At 38.7% G+C, this 22,077-nt stretch overlaps 1 protein-coding gene across 1 annotated transcript in view; it reads right to left on the reverse strand.

Annotated features, from left to right (window-relative positions):
• The window catches only part of MAK16 (MAK16 homolog), a 1,030,778-nt gene that overhangs the window by 600,407 nt on the left and 408,294 nt on the right, over nt 1-22,077 (reverse strand). The window lies entirely within an intron of this gene.

A 22,077-nucleotide genomic window follows, 5' to 3' on the forward strand; every position in this document is an offset into this window, starting at 1 on the left:
GGGGTGCTGAAATGTCCTAAATTTATTGTAGTGATAATTACACAACCTTGTGAACATATAAAAACAACATTAAATTGTACAATGTAAATGGGAGAATTGTCTGGTATATTAATTCTTATTTCAATAAGGTATTTTAAAACAAATATAAAAAGTTAATTAAATTTTTTAAAGTAAAAAGAAACAAATGGAATTAATTTTAGTAATTATTTTATATAACCCAATATATCCAAAATATTTCAGCAGTCAATATTTAAAAAGTGTTAATGAGCTATTTTTACCTTTTGTTAGTGTATAACTTCCTCTCACAGCACATCTCAATTCAGATTGGCTGTATTCCAACCACTCAATAGCCACATGTGGCTAGTTTTAGGGATTGGACCAGTCTATCCCATTCATTTTTAAAAATGGTTTCGGTATATATGCATTCACTATACATAGTATTGTTTCTGTGTTGTGAATTTAAAGTTCCATACATGATGCACTGTTGGAATCATTCTCTACTTCCTTAACATGTTGTATTTAATATCTATTTGTGATAACGTGTGTGCATCAAATTATTTACTGCCATAGTAGCCCATTGTATGAATATAAATTATTTTATTTATTCATTCTCCCATGCATGTACATTTAGGTTGTTTTCAGTCTTTCGGTTTTATAAATAAATATGCAATGAACATTCTTTTACCTGTCTACAACCTCCTAATTTTGCTGAGTAGGAGAGGGATGCTGAGAGAAATTAAATAACTGCTGCAATGTTACAAAGTGATATGACTATATAATTGCTGACCTGAAGGAACTTATTAAATAGATGAGTGATTTTGATTTGGAAGACAGCATAATCAAAACCACTTTAGTAACTTTTCCAAGTTATACAGTTCTGCCTCCTTACCTACTGCAAACTCTTAACCCCTGTACCAGTTGAGACCTACTACAAGGTGGGGGTGTGTGTGAAAATTTTTAGATTTGTCTGAGCCTCAGAGTTTAACAGTTAAGAAATCTCCCCAGCTTCTGTGTTCAGGGAAATGGCTTATCACAAAGGGCCACATTGCCCTCACACATTGTAAGAATGCCTTCTCTTGTGAATCTCATAAGACTTCCAGTCCATCCTTTTTCATGACTCCCTTTTCAAAACTCTAGGCTTTCTCCCTCTTCTTTGAGATGTTCCCCATTCATGACTGTTCTGCCTGAATAAAATCATACCCTTAACTTTATAGGGCATTTGTCTTTCACAGCTTTGGTGACATGACTTGGATAGGATCACATCTTGCTTTCAAATCTCCTTTTGTTCCACCCAGGCAAGGAGGCCTGTTGGAGCCCTTTGTGCTCCATTCCTGATGGGTGCTCTGAGGACCAGGGGTGGTTCTGACTCTTCATGTTGGACTCCCAAATCTTGATCTCTGGGGACCCATGTCCATTGGCAGCGTGGCAGGGACTTGACTTTGATTCCTTATGAGAACTCACTTGATTTCTAATTGTGGCTTCTCTTTTCTTTTCTTTTTTCTTTTTTTTTTTTTGAGATGGAGTTTCACTTTTGTCACCCAGGCTGGAGTACAGTGGCAAGATCTCGGCTCACTGAAACCTCCGCCACTCAAGTTCAAGTGATTCTCCTGCCTCAGCCTCCTGAGTAGCTGGGATCACAGGCACATGTCACCACGCCCAGCTAATTTTTGTATTTTTAGTAGAGACAAGGTTTCACCATGTTGGCCACACTGGTCTTGAACTCCCGACCTCAGGCAATCTGCCCACCTTGGGCTCCCAAAATGCTGGGATTACAGGTGCGAGGTACCGTGCCCAGCTGGATTGTGGCTTCTTTTGGTTTTGTGGTCTGACCATTTGGTGATCTCTGTAAATAGATTAATGATTTTATAGAAGTCTTGTCTCTCTTGGGTGAGAGTTGACGGACAACCTGGTGTGTTAATCTCTTATGTTTGCCTACCTGTCAATATTGAGCTCAAACAAATTAAGGATTCATACCTGCTGTGAAAAGAACAGCTCTTTGATATGAACCAATGAGTTTTGTAATCATGTATTTATACTTGACCCATGGCTAAAATTTCAGAATTGAAACTGTAAGCTCTCTCTATGCCTGCATGCTTATGTATTTATAATTCAGAGAGGCCTTTACCTCTCATTGTGTGAATGTGTAATATTTCTCTACCACAGGGTGATATTAGTCGTTAGATTATAAAATCTCTTAATGGTGCTCTATTCTTGTTATTTCAGAGGTAAGTAAATACTTATATAAATTGAATATTCCTAATATTTCCAGAAATTAAGAAAATTGAATCTAGCTGGGCGCGGTGCCTCACGCCTATAGTCCCAGCTCTTAGGGAGGCTGAGGTGAGAGGATAGCTTGAGCCCAGGAGTTGGAGACCTGCCTGGGCAATATAGCATGACCCCGTTCTCCACAAAAAGGAAAACAGTTAAAAAAATAAAAAATAAGTGAAAACTGAATCTCAAATAGTTTCAATGTCTTGATTTAAAAATTATTTTTACAGAAACTAACTTGGATATGATTTAGGAATTCAAGTTCACATAGTTTAGATAAAGCTTTGGGAAACAAGACTACTTTAATAATTTTGGTTTTAATAAAAACAGCTATGTCCTCTCTGATGGAGCAGGGTTAAGTGTAATATATACATAGATTTTTATTTCTACTTGGGAATGGTCTGTGTAAATGTATACAGGTTTACTGATTTATTAAGCTTGTATTACTAATGTTTTAGATTAATGTTTAAAATTATGGAAAGTATAAATTTATGGTTAACCAAATAAATTATTATAATGACAAACTTTATTTCAATAGTAATTATGTTTTATAGTATGTCAGCTTGAAGATAATTTCCAAGATCTTTAGGCAACTTAAAACCTCAGATTTACACTAAAGTTAGTTAATTGATAGATATTTATTGAATACCTAAATCATTTCCAAGTAAGACAGAGTACTGAAACAAAGCAAAGTCTTAAGTTTATCTATATTTTGCCTCTTATTTTCTGTTACTTGCAGACTACCTACTTGGGCCTATTAATGAACATGCTGATTTTTACCACTTTGTAAAGTTGTACTATAAGGAATGTGTGGCTGCAGAAAGTTGTGAGTTGTATATTCATGAGTTCAGCTTGTCTGCTGAAAAGTACTAGTGTGAGAATGGTTTTGTCCTAAGGTGAAATGACTGACTGTTGTGCGAGACAAAACCTGAATAGATGTACAAAGTTCTCCAAAAGAACAAAGGGGAAATTTATTTACCATGGTCAAAGTTAGCTAAGGTTTGATGGGTTTATTTACAAGATTTTAAAAAAGAGCTTGTGTTTACCTTGTCTGCTTTAGTAAAAGTTTGTGAAGGATTTTTTTTGCTGGCTTTCTTTTTTTAAACCTTCTGAGTAATCATTGGATTACAGAACAAAGAATAATATTCTTCTTGAACAAAAAGGGGAACTGACGATGTTGAACCTTAATCCTTTACTGATGTTCTGGGAAACGGCTAACCACAAAGAATCACCCTGCCTGGCATATTCCACAATAAGAATGCCCCCCACCCTCTTCTCCAAACCTCCAAGTCTCCCTGCCTATCCTTCTTCATGGCCCTCTTGTTTACCTGCATTTCTAAACCCCAGGTGTTCTTGCTCTTCATTAATGAATGGTTTGCCTGAATAAAATAATCTCTTTAATTACCACGTGCATTTTGTCTTTCACAGGGACACAACTCTTAGATTAAGGAGCCTGGACATATTAATAAATGTAGCAAACAATGCCTGTACAAAAAAAAGAGAGAGAGAGAGAAAAAAAAAAAAACAACAAAGATGACAAAGTGGTTTATTTTGTGATGACTTTTATGGAAACAAGCCTTAAATAATATATGAAGGAGAAGAGGGAAATTTCAGGTTACTGGAAGTCCCTAAGCAAACCAAAACCATCTTCCATAGGTACTGTCCCCAGGGGTGACCAGAAACTGCCAGAAAGAAAGAAATTATTACTACATTTCCAACATCAAATCAGACATTGCTGAAAATAGCAGAAATAAGAGCCTTAAGTGCAAGTCCTCCTATAGTGTGAGCTGGAATTTCTTATAGAAAAATGTTTTATTAAGCTCCAAATCCTGACAACGATGGAGGGCTCACAGAATGTTTATGGCATGAATTGTAGAGGGAGAGTGTCTTGAGTAATGATCCCAGAACAGCTTCCCTCCCCCAAGAGACAAAGGTGCATCCAGAGAGTAGGAAGGAAGAATCAGGGGCCAGGAATAACTGGTTGGTACCTTAGAATGAATCTGTTGTTCAGGATGGATTATGTAAACGCTGTCAGAAACCCTAGGTCCTAGTAGAGAAGACCTGGCCTATCAGAGGATAGCCTAGGAGGCTGCAGGCCTCTGAGAAGTGCTCCAAGTCCAGCCAAAGCTGAAGTGGGTACTTCAGAGGCAGGGCATCAACGTGAGCACCTCAGTGTAGCCTGGGAAAGGCCGGCAATAATTCATCAGCCCTCAACGAAGAGCACAGAAGGGGCTAATTGGCTTTGCTTGTTGGGCTAACATGATGTCAAGGGTCACTTTCGGATCTGAGCTTGAGTCTCTGATAACCACAGCAGATGTAGCAGGGCCAGAAATGGATGTGCAAGATCAAGTGTTACAAGCCGCATCTTAGCAACAGTCAAAGAGGACATGATGTAACAGGAAGGCTAGATAGCCCTCACCTTATCCCAGGACAGTAAGTCACAATATTTCAGCCACCTGGGAACTTACATAACTTCCATGGAGAAGGATAGCAAAGTAGAGAAACTCCTGGATCAATTTAGTAGGCACACAAAGATAAAAAGTTCTTAATTGGAAGTGAGTGAATAACTTTGAATGGATATGATTAAGTTTTTGGCTATCTGGTGGAAACAGATATTGTAAGCTTGTTAAGCTACATTAAGTTTACTTTTGCAAAAATTACATTTTTGCACATGTACATTTGTGAATATGAAATGTTATACCCACTGTAAATTACAGGTAGAGTGAAATTAACAAGGAATTAAGAAGAGATCAGAGGATAGAAATGATTCTTAAGGTTTTCTGGATCATGACCCTAAATAAAGATCAAGGAAAGAGGAATTTGATTTTAAGAAACTAGGATGGTACAAGATTCCTAGAATTCTTCTCTAGGAGATAATGCAAAAAAGGAAAAGACGATGGGTCTGTTGAACCATATTCTCATAGAGAAAGTTTATCTCTGACTCCAGAACCACTAGGCAAACCTTTGAAAATGGTATGTCTTTCTGAATAGATAACCTAAAGGGTTGGCCTAAGAGTAGGATTGGCATTTTTCAAATAGTCTAGATCAACAATCTGGACATATAGATCTACAGATATGAGTGCACTGGGGTGAATATGTGACAGAAGACTCAAAATGGAGTGTGGCTCTTGAAAATTTGGATGTCTGATTTCTGGGTCCATGCAGATAACAGATCACAGATCTCTAGCCAAATATTCCTCCCTCTAAACTCAAATAGAAGTGCAACATGAATTATAGACTGTCTCCTGGATCCTTAGTTAACGTGAATCAATTTACTGAAATGAAACATCTTTGGATTTTTGTGTAAGCTGATAATCATGTTTGTTTATTTAGGATCTCTGATGACACACAAATACATACATACGCACACATGAAATATCCTGTATGTAGTGACAACTTCTTCTTTTACTTCAAGTACCCTCATGTTCTGTGATATTGACCTATTTTATTTGCCTTCAGAAAAGTCCTTCACACCGAAATGTGAGTTTGAAATTCTTATCTCTTAGGAGGGGGCACCCTTCACAAGATCAAAATCTGGAACAAATGAAAGAAATGCTAATAATGAAATAGCAGGCTACATCCAAGTGAATGAGAGAAATATATGGAGACTACCACCTTTCCTAGACCCCCTGAAATCATACTATCTTATTGGTGATCTCATAAATGCATATGTTGATGGGACCAGCAAACATGTTTTAGTTAGGGATCAAAGTTAAGCTAGTTGAGAATATAGAGCAATATATTTGTTGGAAGCTTGGAAATATATACCGTTGGGGTTCATATTTCAGAGTCAACTGGATTCATGAGAGTTTCCTAAACAGAAACAGGACTTTAAGAAAACAGTTGTTTATGCAAAAAGCAAGATAAATTTGAAGAAACAGTAGTTGCTAGCAGGGTGGGTCCACTGGGATAGTGTGGATATTGGGAAGATAATGTAATTATGACACATTCTTTATGGTGCCTCCATAAAAATCTGCTGATAGACTTTTTTGTTTTGTTTTGTTTTTGAGATGGAGTCTCACTCTGTTGCCCAGGCTGGAATGCAGTTGCATGATTTTGGCTCATTGTAACCTCTGCCTCCCAGGCTCAAGCAATTCTCCTGCCTCAGCCTCCCGAGTAGCTGGGATTACAGGTGCCCACCACCACGCCTGGCTAATTTTTATATTTTTAGTAGAGACAGGGTTTCCCCATGTTGGCCAAGCTGGTCTCAAACTCTTGACCTCGAGCAGTCCGCCCACCTCAGCCTCCCAAAGTGCTGGGATTACAAGCATGAGCCACTGTGCCCAGCCTACTGATAAACTTTCTATGTAGCATATCTCTGTTGGCCTGAGTCAAGTTCCTCAGTGCAGGCATGGCAGTCTCTTCCTAACACAAAACTCCATTTCTATGTTTCTGGCCTAATGATAGTTTAGTTCAGCTGCAAGTATGTAAAATTCTTTGAGAATCCTGATGTGAAGAACTTAGACTTTCCTGAAGGAGGAAAAAGATTCCACCACTTCAGCAAACACCCCAGTGTCATAAGGCAGTACAACCACAGCCGAGCTTCTCTCCCACAGGACAAAAACAAGCCAACAAAGCCCATTACACAGTCTCCTGGTGGGAGTTCTCGTGGCTTAGGGAGACAAGTCCCATCCTATCATCAGGACATAATGCTAGTGCCTGAATCACTTGTGCTCTGAGCTTTCTGCCATTATATCTCTCCTTTCTTTTTTTGAATTATTTCAGGACTGATTTCATTAAAATACATCCAACCTGAGCAGCTTCTGACAAAGATATATAGGCTCTTCATGCAGGCTAATAATTTAACACCCCAAGCAGACTAATACACTGCTACCCCTTCCAACGTGTATACTTGGGTCATTTGTTCACATTAATTTGGAGAAGAAATTGAGAGCTGCCTGGGGGAAGGACAGAGAAGGGCCTGGCACCAGGCAGCTGGGCTCACTCTCTTCCTTGCTCTAAACAATCAGTTCTGGCCACAGAATGGACACACCCTCAGCCAAGCAAAAACCCCAACTGCCCTCTGGGCTTATCCTCCTTAGTGAGGAGCTAAATGAAATCAAGTTATGATTCTCAAACAAAACCCGGTGGGGCAGTGGTTTTGGGCATTTTTAAGAGATTTTTGAAGTATTTTCCATAATAACTTTAGTATTCACCATATGAGATATGGCACTTCCTAGCTGTGCTACTTTTTAACCTCTCTCTGCCTCAGTTTCCTCATCTGTAAAACAGTCATATCTACATCACTCAGTTGTGAGATTTAAAGAAGTTAATACAGTTTATGCACTTGTAACAATGTCTGCTACAGACTGGACTACATATAAGCATTGGCTTTTATTAGTAGAGTAAGAAGAGGAATTTGAGCAATTACAATTTTCTCAGTCTCCTTTCCTTTTCAGAAATGTTTGATCACACGTGTAATGTTTGGCACTCCACAAAGATTAACAACCTAGGCATCTTCTGGGTGGATCCATTCCTTAGTCAGGGTCTGAGTCTGCAACAGATCTCAAAACTGAAGTGTAATGTAAGAAGCAAACATTTAAGTTGGACAGGAGGTGAAGGGTGTTCTCAGAGGCATGGAACTCTAAAATGGGTATACAAAGTCAGAAACCCTTTTTATGGGTACAGGAAGAAATGAGACCAAATCATTGATGGTGGTAGGACAAGTGAGATGGGAGTGGGATTGAGGGACTATTTATTTATTTTTATTTTTATTATTGTTTTTTGAGATGGAGTCCTTCTCTGACACCCCGGCTGGAGTGCAGTTGTGTGATCTTGGCTCACGGCAACCTCTGTCTCCTGGATTCAAGCCCTTCTCCTGCCTCAGCCTCCCGGGTAGCTGGGATTACAGATGCGCACCACCACACCTGGCTAATTTTTGTATTTTTAGTAGAGATGGGGTTTCACCATGTTGGCCAGGCTGGTCTTGAACTCCTGACCTCAAGTGATCCTCCTGCCTCGGCCTCCCAAAGTGCTGAGATTACAGGTGTGAGCCACCGCACCCAGCCAAGGGGCTATTAAGAGAAAATATACCCAAACCTATATATTCAAATGTTGACTTATCATACACGTCTCTTGAGAGGCTGTATACACTTTTTCCAGTAATGCTGCTGTTTTTGAAAGCATTTCAGGCAATGTGAAAATTTACAGAACAGCCACATTAGAAGGTATACCTGAATAGAAATCAGTGTTTTATTTCTGATTGCCAATCTCATGTCAGGCAGTGGGGCCACACACTGTATTTACCAGACTTGATTCTGGATGTCATTTGACCATTTCTAAAATGCCAAAGGACAAATCATGCACTTTTACCACTAAGGCTACCCAAAGCTAAATTCTGGTAATGTCAGCAATATTTAAATAAGGACATTTCATTTATATTCTAGATTGTGATACTGAATTTCTAGAATGTCTGTTCAGAAAATAAACCACATTACTTTGTGGTTGTTTTCTCAATCTTGTGTATTATTAAATCAGTGTATGCTCTAGGTAGATTAAACTCAATGGCTCGTGATCCTGCCTAGAAAAATGAGCAAAATACAATTAACCATGTACTTACTTTGCAACAGCAGTGTAAGTTGTAATGAGACTATTTGTAAAGTAATTCTGAGTCCTTACTATGTGAATGCAAATCATCAGTATTAAAATAAACAAATAACACAGCTGTCTGTGATGGAGACAGTCATGGTAAGGGTTTTAACCAACCTCTTAAAGACAGTGTTTAAGGAGCTATTTCTATTCCCTCCCTTGTAGGAGCTAATTTATCCTTTGTAGTGACAGGAATGGAAATGCTTTACTTTGGGAATGCTGACTGCATTACGGCTAAGCCATTTGTGGCTACTAAACAACTTGTATTCCAGTAGGACTGATAGAACTCAGAATTGCATTCATCGTTGTATTTCCACCACAGAGACTCCGCCCAGTGGAGTCACGCATTTATCATTACAGTTTGCACCTCCAATGAGGTACTTAGCTGAGATTTGCCTTCAAATTCCAACTGGTATGAGCCTGTGATACCAACAAGTAAGACACATATTGAGATGGCGGGTCCTAGAAAAATTACCAGGAAAATTAATAACTTCTCATTTCTGATGCCTAGCCTGATTTTGGAAAGTGTCAAGAGCATGCAAGGCAGCTGCACAAGCATCTGGTCCACCTCTGGAATGGCTAACACCTGCCAGGAAGTGGGAGAGACCGCACGAAGCTGAAGCTTGGCAAATTTTAGACACTGGACGTGAAAAGTGCCATCAGACAATTTTACCAGAAAATATCATCTTAGCTCTTTTATTTTATTTTATTTAGCAAAGCAAGTTTTCAATATCCATATCCTTAAACATGAAGTCTCATATTTTGTAAGATTAATAGTCTCAAGAAGACCACGCCTTACTCCTCCTTTGCCAGAAAGTTAGAAGAAGGACCCTAATAGAATAAGGAGAATGTTTGCTTTACTCACCTACAACTTTTACTGGTCACTCACTGTGTGCCAGACACCTTGATAGCACTAAAAAGACAGAAGTAAAAAGACATGGATACAGCCCTTGAAAGGCTTACTGTTTCAAAAAAAAAAAAAATGACAAATGACACCCTCACATGTAAGGAGGCCTATCAGATCAAGAAGAGCATCCTTCAGGTTTGGAAATGGTAACCATCAACCTGCAAGAGTTAGAGATATCTTCGTAAAAACATTTACTTTGGGGATGGCCTTAAATGTTGACTAGAAATTCACTCTAAAGTAGTGGGGAAAGAACAATCTGAAAAGCATCCTCTGGAGTTGAAAACACAGAACTGTTTCATGTACCAGGAGGTGTTATAGTTTGAATTGTGTTCGCCTGAAAGTCATATGTTGAGACTCTAGCCCCAGTGCCATGGAATGTGACCTTAGTTAGAAATAGGGTCATTGGGGCTGGGCACAGTGGCTCACGCTTGTAATCCCAGCACTTTGGGAGGCCGAGGTGGGAGGATCACTTGAGGTCAGGAGTTCAAGACCAGCCTGGCCAACATGGTGAAACCCCATTTCTATTAAAAATACAAAAATTATGCAGGTGTGGTGGCAGGTACCTGTAATCCCAACTACTTGCAGGCTGAGGCAGGAGAATCACTTGAACCCAGGAGGCAGAGGTTGCAGTGAGCCAAGATCGCACCACTACACTCCAGCCTGGGTAACACAGCGAGACACCGTCTCAAAAAAAAAAAAAAGAAATAGGGTAATTGACAATGTACTTAGGATGAAGGGATGAAGTAATACTGGAAAAAGGTGAGCCTCTAATCCAGTATGACTGATATCCTTATAGAAGAGGGAAATTTGGACAAAGACATGCACAAAGCAGGAAGGAGAATACCATGTGAAGATGAATTCAGAGACTGAGGGGAGGGTGCAGCAGGAACCAAGGAACACCAAAGATTGCCAGCAAAGCACCAGAAGTTGAAGGAGAGACCTGGAACAGATTCTTCCCTGATGGCCCTCAGGAGGAACCAGCCCTGCTGTCACCTTGATCTCAGGCTTCTGCCTCCAGAACCATGAGGCAACACATTTCTGCTGTTTAAACTGCCCAGTCTGTGGGCCTTTGTTACCACAGCCCTCAGAAGCTGGTACAGGGAGAAGAGCAAGAAGCTCTGTTTGACCGAATTAGAAGTCGTGTAGTTCCGAAGTGGAGACAAAGCCCATAAGGGAATGGAGCTAGAAAGGAGAAGAGGTCTTATCCAGGGTTCCTTTGGGTCAAACTCAACAAGGACATCTCAAATTTGTCAACAAAAGGGAACAATTGTGGTTTTAATGAAGGGATTAAACTCTGGAGAAGGCAAGAAGCTGAGGCATACATGGGTGGCAAGCAACTAGTAAAAGGATTCTTGACCCAGAGTCCTTAGGCCCAGGCACAAGATTGGAAGGCTGTGAGACTCTTGGAATTTTATGTAAAATTTTGTTTGATCATGAAGCATTACAGGCTACTAGTGAGTACAAAAATTTTGAAGTCAATGGTATTGGTTCCAAAGCCCCATTCTAACATCTATTAGCACAAGGCCATGGATAGTAATTCCTCTTCCCTTAACCTCTGTTTTCTCACTGAAAATGGGATGGCCTTACTCTATATGCTGGTTACGAGAATGTAATGGTATGTTGTGCATGAAGTATTTAGGATAAGGCCATAAAATAAGTGTTCTTTTTAAAATACCTACTATTATTTCATTATTCATGTTTTCCATGTACAGTTGATGGCTCAAAATTGAATTCAACACAAATTCACTGAGAGAATTTTCACATTTAGTTTTTAATCCCTGCAAAGCCCAATGATCAGTGTGATAAAGTTAAGCCTTCAAGTTCCAGATCCAAACTAACATTTGCTTGGATAGATAAAATAAATGATTTTTACAATTAGGAACACACTGCCAATCTCAGTGAATGGACCCTTATAAAATTCAGGATTCATAATATAGGGATAAGTGACCAAGACAATTAAGTTCTGGCTAATAGGGCCAAGTTCTTTGATCCTTGGAACTAAAGTGACTGACATAAACCAACAATCATATACATGTTCCATAAATACCCTAGTATGTGTGTATGTGTGTGTGGATACTGCATATGCAATATGGCCCTGAGTTGTCCAGCATTATCAATACACCTGATTAACCATTCAGATACAAGTCACTTGATAAATCTATTTCAAAAGACTGGCCTATTGAGCCTAAAATTCAGATTCGTGCTAACACACTGCAATGGATTTGTGTTCTAATACATTATCTACAAATTTTCCACAATCATAAAGTAATAAAGCTTGTAATATCAAATTGAAGAGGTGTGTTTGAATTGATGGATGGGATCATGGTATGCAATATTTTAATTCCACATTACAATTCAGATTACATCATACACATCTGGGACATCTGTTAGAGTAAAACTTCTCTATCTCTTTAATACAAAGGTCTTCAATAATCTTAGTTCTGGAAAAGGGGAAAAGCTACAATTTTTTTTATTGAATACTGGACCCAGGATCATGGTCTGCAGCCAGGACTGAAGTTAAATTTAAGCTTGTTTGATAGAGAACCTTTTCTCTCTACAACATAACATTTTCAACTATGTATCAATAACATAAAGATATAAACAATGAGAAAGGAAATTCCTGTTTCCTGAGTACCTACTATGTGCTTGACACTTTGGCATAGATTACCTCATTTGATGATCATTTATTACCTTCATTTTATAAAGTAGGATTTGGGGATTCAAAGAAGTCCATTTCCCAAGTGTACTCATCTAATATGTGATAGAATTAAGATTCCAATATAAGTTTTCTGACTCCAAATCACTATTTTTTTTTGTACAACACAATAGGAGATTTCTCCCTTACCACCATCCCCCAAAATATCCAGATTAGCTTTCTCCCTCCAGATACAATTTTATAAATTGTGCATTACTGTCATAGATTGGAATATCAAACCAAGGACTTGAGTGAATGTAGTTTGAGAGGCAATTCCAGGCAGGATCTTTAGGGGAGTGGGGAAGCAAAACAGAGAAGAAAAAGAAACCAATACAGGGGCTCAGAGAAACTGTCTTTCTCAGTTACTCAGGGGTTATGAATATGCTAACAGTGGACTCTGCTAGATAATGTCACTTATCCCAATGGAATGTGTTTTACATGTGGAATGGATGAATACATTAACTTCACTAGGGTGTTTGCCTTTTACTCCTCCCAATGAGAAGCTAAGTTCTTTTCACTGCTTCATACTGATTTCCTTTCAGTTATCAGCTCTCAGCTCACCTGCTGTCCTCATCTTGTGAAATGGCCAACATGGTCTTCAAAGTGCATTCTCCCCACCTTCTTATGGTATCACTCTCTGTTCCCTCATTTTAACTTAATCTTAAGGTCTGTAAAGACCCCATCTCCAGATAAGGTCATATACTGAGATAGTGAGGGTTTGGATGTCAACATATGAATTTGAGGGTTGAGGGAGGACATACAAGTCAGCTCACAACAGCACATATACAAAAAAGTAAATCAGAACCATTGAACCGATCATTTATGTTAGGTTTAGGAATAATCTGGGTTTCTGGCATTTTAAATGATTGTCACATTTAAAAGATTTTGGCATTTTAAAATTCTAAAAGATTAGCTTTATGAGGAAACATAAAACGTAGTTGAGTCATTCAGTTTAGACTTGGAAATTTGTGTTGAAACGTATGAGATTTTGACTAAGTTTATAAATAATGTTAGGCTATTTTAAAGAACTTGAAATTATATTTTTAAAGTATAATGTAATACATTAACTTGCAATGTCAAAGGATCTGGGAAAGTTTTGCTTGTTGAACAGATATTTAAAATATATAAAAATAGAATCTATTAAATTTATAAATGAATCTTAAAGTATTTTAAGGCAGTTTAGCTATGTTTGTAAATGGGATAGGATATTTAGAAGAATGTCAAAATATTAATTAGTTCTCTTGGAAATGATTGTTAAGTATCAGTAGACTTATAACTGTGATAATGTTATTTTTAGGTTAAACTTAAAAGCTTAAGGGAAAACTAGGGTTTTTAATTTGTCACTTTAATGAATTCAACATTAGTTTTAAAAAGCAGCCACTAAAAGCATTCCCTGTGCATCAGTCATCCTTCAAAAACACAAAAATCTTATATAAATATTAAGAGCATAATGTCAGAAAGGGTTGCCTTTTTAACTTAAATTAATATGTTTATCTTACTGCAAAAGCAGCACAAATATTATAGAAGCATTTGAAAATAGTTTTAAATGTTTGAAAACATGAATAAGAAAAAGATAGTATAGGAAAAGAGGAAGTCAAATTGTCCCTGTTTGCAGATGACATGATTGTATATTTAGAAAACCCCATCGTCTCAGCCCAAAATCTCCTTCAGCTAATAAGCAACTTCAGCAAAGTCTCAGGATACAAAATTAATGTGCAAAAATCACAAGCATTCTTATACACCAATAACAGACAAACAGAGAGCCAAATCATGAGTGAACTCCCATTCACAACTGCTTCAAATAGAATAAAATACCTAGGAATCCAGCTTACAAGGGATGTGAAGAACCTCTTCAAGGAGAATTACAAACCACTGCTCAGTGAAATAAAAGAGGACAAAAACAAATGGAAGAACATTCCATGCTCATGGATAGGAAGAATCAATATCGTGAAAATGGCCATACTACTCAAGGTAATTTATAGATTCAATGCCATCCTCATTAAGCTACCAATGACTTTCTTCACAGGATTGGAAAAAACTATTTTAAAGTTCATATGGAATCAAAAAAGAGCCCGCATTGCCAAGACAATCCTAAGTCAAAAGAACAAAGCTGGAGGCATCACGCTACCTGACTTCAAACAATACTACAAGGCTACAGTGACCAAAACAGCATGGTACTGTTACCAAAACAGAGATATAGACCAATGGAATAGAACAGAGTCCTCAGAAATAACACCATACATCTACAACCAACTGATCTTTGACAAACCTGACAAAAACAAGAAATGGGGAAAGGATTTCCTATTTAATAAATGGTGCTGGGAAAACTGGCTAGCCATATGTAGAAAGCTGAAACTGGGTTCCTTCCTTACACCTTATACGAAAATTAATTCAAGATGGATTAGAGACTTAAATGTTAGACCTAATACCATAAAAACCCTAGAAGAAAACCTAGGCAATACCATTCAGGACATACACATGGGCAAGGACTTCATGTCTAAAACACCAAAAACAACGCCAACAAAAGCCAAAATTGACAAATGGGATCTAATTAAGCTAAAGAGCTTCTGCACAGCAAAAGAAACTACCATCAGAGTGAACAGGCAACCTACAGAATGGGAGAACATTTTTGCAATCTACTCATCTGACAAAGGGCTATTATCCAGAACCCACAAATAACTCAAACAAACTTTCAAGAAAAAAATCAAACAACCCCATCAAAAAGTGGGCAAAGGATATGAACAGACATTTCTCAAAAGAAGACATCTATGTAGCCAACAGACACATGAAAAAATGCTCATCGTCACTGGCCATCAGAGAAATGCAGATCAAAACCACAGTGAGATACCATCTCACACCAGTTAGAATGGCGATCATTTGGTGGGATTGTAAGCTAGTTCAACCATTATGGAAAACAGTATGGCGATTCCTCAAGGATCTAGAACTAGATGTACCATATGACCCAGCCATCCCATTACATATACCCAAAGGATTATAAATTATGCTGCTATAAAACACATGCACACGTATGTTTATTGCGCACTATTCACAATAGCAAAGACTTGGAATCAACCCAAATGTCCATCAGACAGATTGGATTAAGAAAATGCACATAAACACCATGGAATACTATGCAGCCATAAAAAAGGATGAGTTTGAGTCCTTTGTAGGGACTTGGATGCTCAATCCATCATTCTTAGCAAACTATCACAAGAATGAAAACGAAACACCGCATGTTAAACTCATAGGTGGGAACTGAACAATGAGATCACTCGGACTCAGGAAGGGGAACATCACACACCGGGGCCTATCATGGGGAGGGGGGAGGGGGGAGGGATGCTTGGGAGTTATACCTGATGTAAATGACGAGTTGATGGGTGCAGCACACCAACATGGCACAAGTATACATATGTAACAAAACTGCACGTTATGCACATGTACCCTACAACTTAAAGTATAATAATAATAAATAAATTAAAAAAAAAAAAAAAAGTCAGGAAACAACACGTGCTGGAGAGGATGTGGAGAAATAGGAACACTTTTACACTGTTGGTGGGACTGTAAACTAGTTCAACCATTGTGGAAGACAGTGTGGCAATTCCTCAAGGATCTAGAACTAGAAATACCATTTGACCCAGCAATCCCATTACTGGGTATATACCCAAAGGATTATAAATCATGCTGCTATAAAGACACATGCACACGTATGTTTACTGCAGCACTATTCACAATAGTAAAGATTTGGAACCAACCCAAATGTCCATCAACCACAGACTGGATTAAGAAAATATGGCACATATACACCATGGAACACTATGCAGCCATAAAAATGATGAATTCGTGTCCTTTGTAGGGACATGGATGCAGCTGGAAACCATCATTCTCAGCAGACTATCGCAAGAACAGAAAACTAAACACTGCATGTTCTCACTCATAGGTGGGAATTGAACAATGAGAACACTTGAACACAGGAAGGGGAACATCACACACTGGGGCCTGTCGTGGGGTAGGGGGAGGGGAGAGGGGGAAGGATAGCATTAGGAGATATGCCTAATGTAAATGATGAGTTAATGGGTGCAGCACACCAACATTGCACATGCATACATATGTAACAAACCTGCACGTTGTGCACATGTACCCTAGAACTTAAAGTATAATAAAAAAAAAAAAAAAAAAAAAAAAAGAAAAAGATAGTAAATGGCTGGTCACGGTGGCTCACGCTTGTAATCCCAGCACTTTGGGAGGTTGAGGCAGGCAGATCATTTGTGCCCAGGAGTTCGACACTAGCCTGAGCTATATGGCAAAACCCCATCTCTACCAAAAATACAAAAACTAGCCGGGTGTGGTAGCAGGTGCCTGTAATCCCAGCTACTCGAGAGGCTGAGGCAGGAGTATCACTTGAACCCAGGAAGCGGAGGTTGAAGTGAGCTTAGATCATGCCACTGGACTCTAGCCTGGCCAATAGAGTGAGACCGTGTCTCAAAAAAAGAAAAGAAGAGAAGAAAAATTATGTAATCCAAGACATAATTATGACAGTAAATATTCTTATAGTAAATGTTCGCATATGTCAGAGTTTATCAAAGTGAGATTCGCAGATCAGTTGAGCAGCAGCACCTGAGAACTGGTTAGAAATGCAAATTCTCCCGCCTTTCCTCCCTGCAGACATATTGGATAACAATTCTGGGAGCGGAGCCCAGAAATCTGATTATAGCAGTCTCTGCAGGTGATTCTGTTGTATGCTAAAGTTTGAGAACTAATATCATACATCATAAGAGTTTCCACAGGAGTAATACTGCTTGATCAAATTGTTTTTTCCTAAACTATAGATTTTATTAAGATTTTGCCAGTTTTTCCACATCCAGGATCCTATATTCCATTAGTCCTCATGTCTCCTTTGTCTCCTAAAGTCTGTGACAGCCACTTAGACCTTCCTTATGTTACAAGACCTTGATGTTTTTAAAGGGAACTTGTCAGGTATTTAGCTGAACATCCCTCATTTGGGGTTTGTCTGATGTTTTGTCAATGTTAAACTAGGATTATTAGTGTTAGAGGGAAGAGAGTTGAGGTACTCTTCTCATTGCATCATATAAGAGAGCACCTGATGTCATCACGACTTATTACTGGTAATCTTCATCTTTACCACTTGGTTAAAGTGGTGTCTGCCAGATTTTTCCACGGTTGAGCTACAATGTTTCTATTTCCATACTTCATTCTTTGGAACCAAGTCACTAAGTCCACTGCATATATTGCTTGGAATTCTCATGTAAGAGATTTTCTCTTCTCCATTAAATGATTGGTTACTTGCTTGACTGGTCATCAGTATTCATCCATAACATTTATTTATTCTTTGACTTACAATCCAACACAGTCTTTATTTGTTTATTTCCCATGTTTTCTACCTTTGGCCAACTCTTTCAGTTTGAGGTCCTACATTCTTTGTTTCTCCTTCCTAACTTTCTGGTACTGTGAGGTGCTCCAGGCTTCTTACTTTGTGTTTTCCTGCTCAGCCCCATAATCAACCATTTCTTCAAGGATGCTTGGTTTCTTTGACTGGTGAATGGTATTGACTAACCAAGATCTGGGCACTAGTTGTGCTCATTGCTACTAGAGTTGTATTAGTTCTAGGCCTTCTCAGTGGGCAGAGCTAGGAATCATGTATACTTTCAGTAGAATTTCAGTATATACTTCCAAACTGCTCTCTCTCTCTCTTTTTTTTTTTGGTTTACATTGTTAGACCACTATTGCATGAGAGAGCAATTTTCCTATGTTTGTCTAAAAGGGTCATTATGATTTATTTAAGTTTATCAACTTGATACATTTTTAAAAGGGTGTACATCCCTGCAGTTTTTATTACTGTGCCAATTAAATATTTTTCAGTTACATACTAGGCATTTTACTTTCTCCTTTTATAAATTTTCTGTTTGCAGCATTTGCTCACTCATTTTTCTACTACTGGTCATTTTCTAGCTACAGTAAACTACTTAATTTTATGCTATTTAGATATTAAGATGACAGAAAACTAATACTAATAGCCATGTCCAGTAAGCTTCTTGACTTAATTAAATTTGGGGAATAGAAGAACAGGCATTCAGTTATCTCTTTTACCTTAAACTCACCTGAAAAGACAATTGTTAAGACAAACTCCACAGTGGAATGAAATATTTGGCAAATCTCATATTGACCTCCCATTGCACTGACAGCAATCACTAACATCCTGGAGTCTGTATGAGGTATGAAGTGATTTTAAGTTTTTCTCCCTTCTTGTTGGAAAAGTCATGATTTAGTTGTGCCTATATCCTGATTTATAGGAAAGAGTAAGTTGTATGAACTCCTTTCTCTGGGTCTGTATGAGCACAAAATTTTGCTATACTTGCAAAGGAAAGTTAAAATAGAGTATGAAGCTTTAAAGTGTGTCCATAAAATTATAGTAAGGATAGTTCATTTATACTATAATTTATACTATCATTTAGTATAAGACATTCAGATACAGTCATATGATTTAGCATGGGCTTGAAAAAACAGCACAATGGGGCCAGTCGTGGTGGTTCACGCCTGTAATCCGAGCACTTTGGGAGGCTGAGGTGGGTGGATCACCTGAGGTCAGAAGTTCGAGACCAGCTGGCCAACATGGTGAAACCCCATCTCTACTAAAAATACAAAAATTAGCTGGATATGGTGGTACATGCCTGTAATCCCAGCTACTCAGGAGGCTAAGACAGGAGAATCACTTGAACCTAGGAGGTGGAGGTTGCAGAGAGCTAAGATCATGCCACTGCACTCCAGCCTGGGTGACAAAGTGAGACTCCATCTAAAAAAAAAAAAAAAGAAAAAAAGTCCTTTGGGCATATAAGCTACAAGCCTAGGTTCAGTGCCTAGAGTTGTATTATAAAGTTGTCAAGCCCTGTAAAATCTGGCAACATCTTTCTGCTCTCATTTACTTCATCCACCATCCTTTGTTTAAATCACACTGAGCTGAGTGCTATCCTTGACCATGCCAGGCACGCTTTTGCCTCAGGGACTTTGCACACACTGTTCCCTCTGCCTAGACCATTCTTTCTCCACATGTTTACATGGCTTCTCCCTCTGCTCTTACAAGTTTGCTCAAATGTCACATTCTCAATGAGAACTTACTGACCATATGTTAAAAGTTGTAATCCCTCACTCCCAGATTGCTTTCTTAGTTAAGGTAATGCTAGCAGCTGTAAAGTTAAAACCTTAACTCTCAATGGCATACCACAATAAAAGCTTTATTCCTCATTCAAGTCAAGTCCAAATGTTAGGTGGATGTGAAAGGACTGGAGATTCTACTCCACATAGTCCTTCAGAAACTTAGCCTGATGGAGGCTCTGCTATCATCACAAGGAAATCAATAGATAAGGAAAGAAAGAAAGTGGGAGTCAAGGCAGGATATTTTTACATATCAGTAGAGAACTCATTCAGAATTACTCTACCCACAGTTCATTGGCTGGAAGTCAGTCACAAGATTACATGTATCTATATGAGAGACTGAGAAATGTGGTCTGACTGTATGTCCAGGAGGAAAAGGAAAAAGGTTTGATTAACAACTAGCCAGTCTCTTCCATACACATAGTAGGCATCATTAAAGACTTATTGACAGACTGAATAAATAATGTATCAACTCTGTGATCCATTCAAATCAAGTTAAGAGGTGTTTTGAGGAATTCAATGAATGATAAGCATGATTTTGGATGGTGTCAAGGGATTTGTATTTAGGTGGGAGGTGACATTTGCTTTCTTGAAAAATTAGCATACATATAAATATGGAAGGAATATTATCTGTGGCTTATAATACATGTCATTGAGATTCAGCTGCAGCCTCCATCCTTCTTGCCCATTTCTGCATCAGGGGCCCAGGTTGATAGATTGGTCACTATTGGTAGCATTTTTGGTAACTGTTACTAAAACACAGAACTCTGGAGCGTCTTACCAATGAACTGCTCTACTTGAAAATGCCGTATGTCAACTTCCACTTAAACTCATCCACTAAAACTAGCCACATGGCCCAGCCCCAAATGGGAACAATTTGAATATTTGGCAAGCAACACCTAAGACCATCATAAAGGACAGTGGAAAATTAAGTCAGACAGGAGGTACCAGTCTTACCTTTACTCTGCACAAACATGGCACTTGGGCAGAAATTAATTCAAACTGCAAAATCTTGAAAGCCTCTAAAACTTATCTGTCCACTCAGATCACTTTAAAGTTCTCCATTGTTTATCCAACTCGCTGTTACAAATTTTCACTTGGATATTTGAGTTGATCTCATTTACCAATTTCTTATTCAACAAAGTTTTGAAGACCCATCAAGCTAGATGCTAGGAATACAGCGGTGGACAAAGCAGTGATATTCCCTGGTCTCACAAAGTAGTAAGCTAGGCCAAGGGTCAGCAAACATGTTTTTCTACAGAGGGACAAGTAGCAAATATTGTAACCTTTGCCGGCATACAGGCTGTCGTCATTACATTGCAATTACATTGTAATTATGATATAGCATGAAAGCAGCCATCGTCAATACAAAACTCTATGAGTGTGACCGTGATCTAACAAACCACCAAAAACAGCAGGCCAGATGTGGTCCAGAGGTCCCAGTTTACTGGCCCTGATCTATTAGAAGAATCAAATATATATATTTTTTTACAAAGAATAATTTTTACTTCATAATTTTTTGCTTTCATGCTCCGTCAGAAAGTTTGGAGAGAAGTCAGAGGCTTTAGTTCAAATCAGCAATGTCAACAACTCTGTGTCCTTGAAGCGTCCCATCCCTGAGCCTCAGGTTCTTTATCTGTATATAACATAAGGTTATGAGCAGGGGAAGCTCTAAGATCTTTTCACTCTCTAATGTTCTATTTTCCTATTCGTGCACTTGAATGACTGGATATGAAGGAGACTGGGGCAGGGTGGATTCACAATAAAGAAAAAAAGAATCATCAGAAGTGTGACCTTCATTGCCTACCTGTGTGTGATGACCACATGTCATCTGTCAGGTGGGGAAGCATCTTACTTCCTTTTTTTTTTTTTTTTTTTTCCCCCAGATGAAGTTTTGCTCTGCCACCCAGGCTGGAATCTAATGACACCATCTTGGCTCACTGCAATCTCCGCCTCCCAGGTTCAAGCAATGCTCCTGCCTCAGCCTCCTGCATAGCTGGTATTACAGGCACATGCCAAGATGCCTGGCTAATTTTCGTATTTTTAGTAGAGAAGGGGTTTCAACCACATTGACCAGGCTGGTCTTGAACTGCTGACCTCAGGTGATCCACCCACCTCAGCCTCCCAAAGTGCTGAAATTACAGGCGTGAGCCACCGTGCCTGGCCACATCTTACTTTCTTGCTTCCACACTCGCTAAAGCTCTGAGTAGGATGCTGGGCACACTGTAGATGCTATTCTGCCAACTGTTCCCTCTGGACCCTCATTTCTTCTCCTTTATCTTCCTTCATCTTCCTGCACTCTCTCTACTTGCAGTGAAGACACCATTGCAAATTAAATTCTCTTGTAAAACGTACTAACTGTTTTCATAAAAAGTAAAAAGCTGGCAAAGAATATGGTTTCAGTCTTTTCATTTCTGATGCAAGCAGAGATGGAAAATTTATTTAGAAAAGA

This window comes from Macaca thibetana, chromosome 8 (assembly GCF_024542745.1).
Source record: "Macaca thibetana thibetana isolate TM-01 chromosome 8, ASM2454274v1, whole genome shotgun sequence".
Lineage (NCBI taxonomy): Eukaryota > Metazoa > Chordata > Mammalia > Primates > Cercopithecidae > Macaca > Macaca thibetana.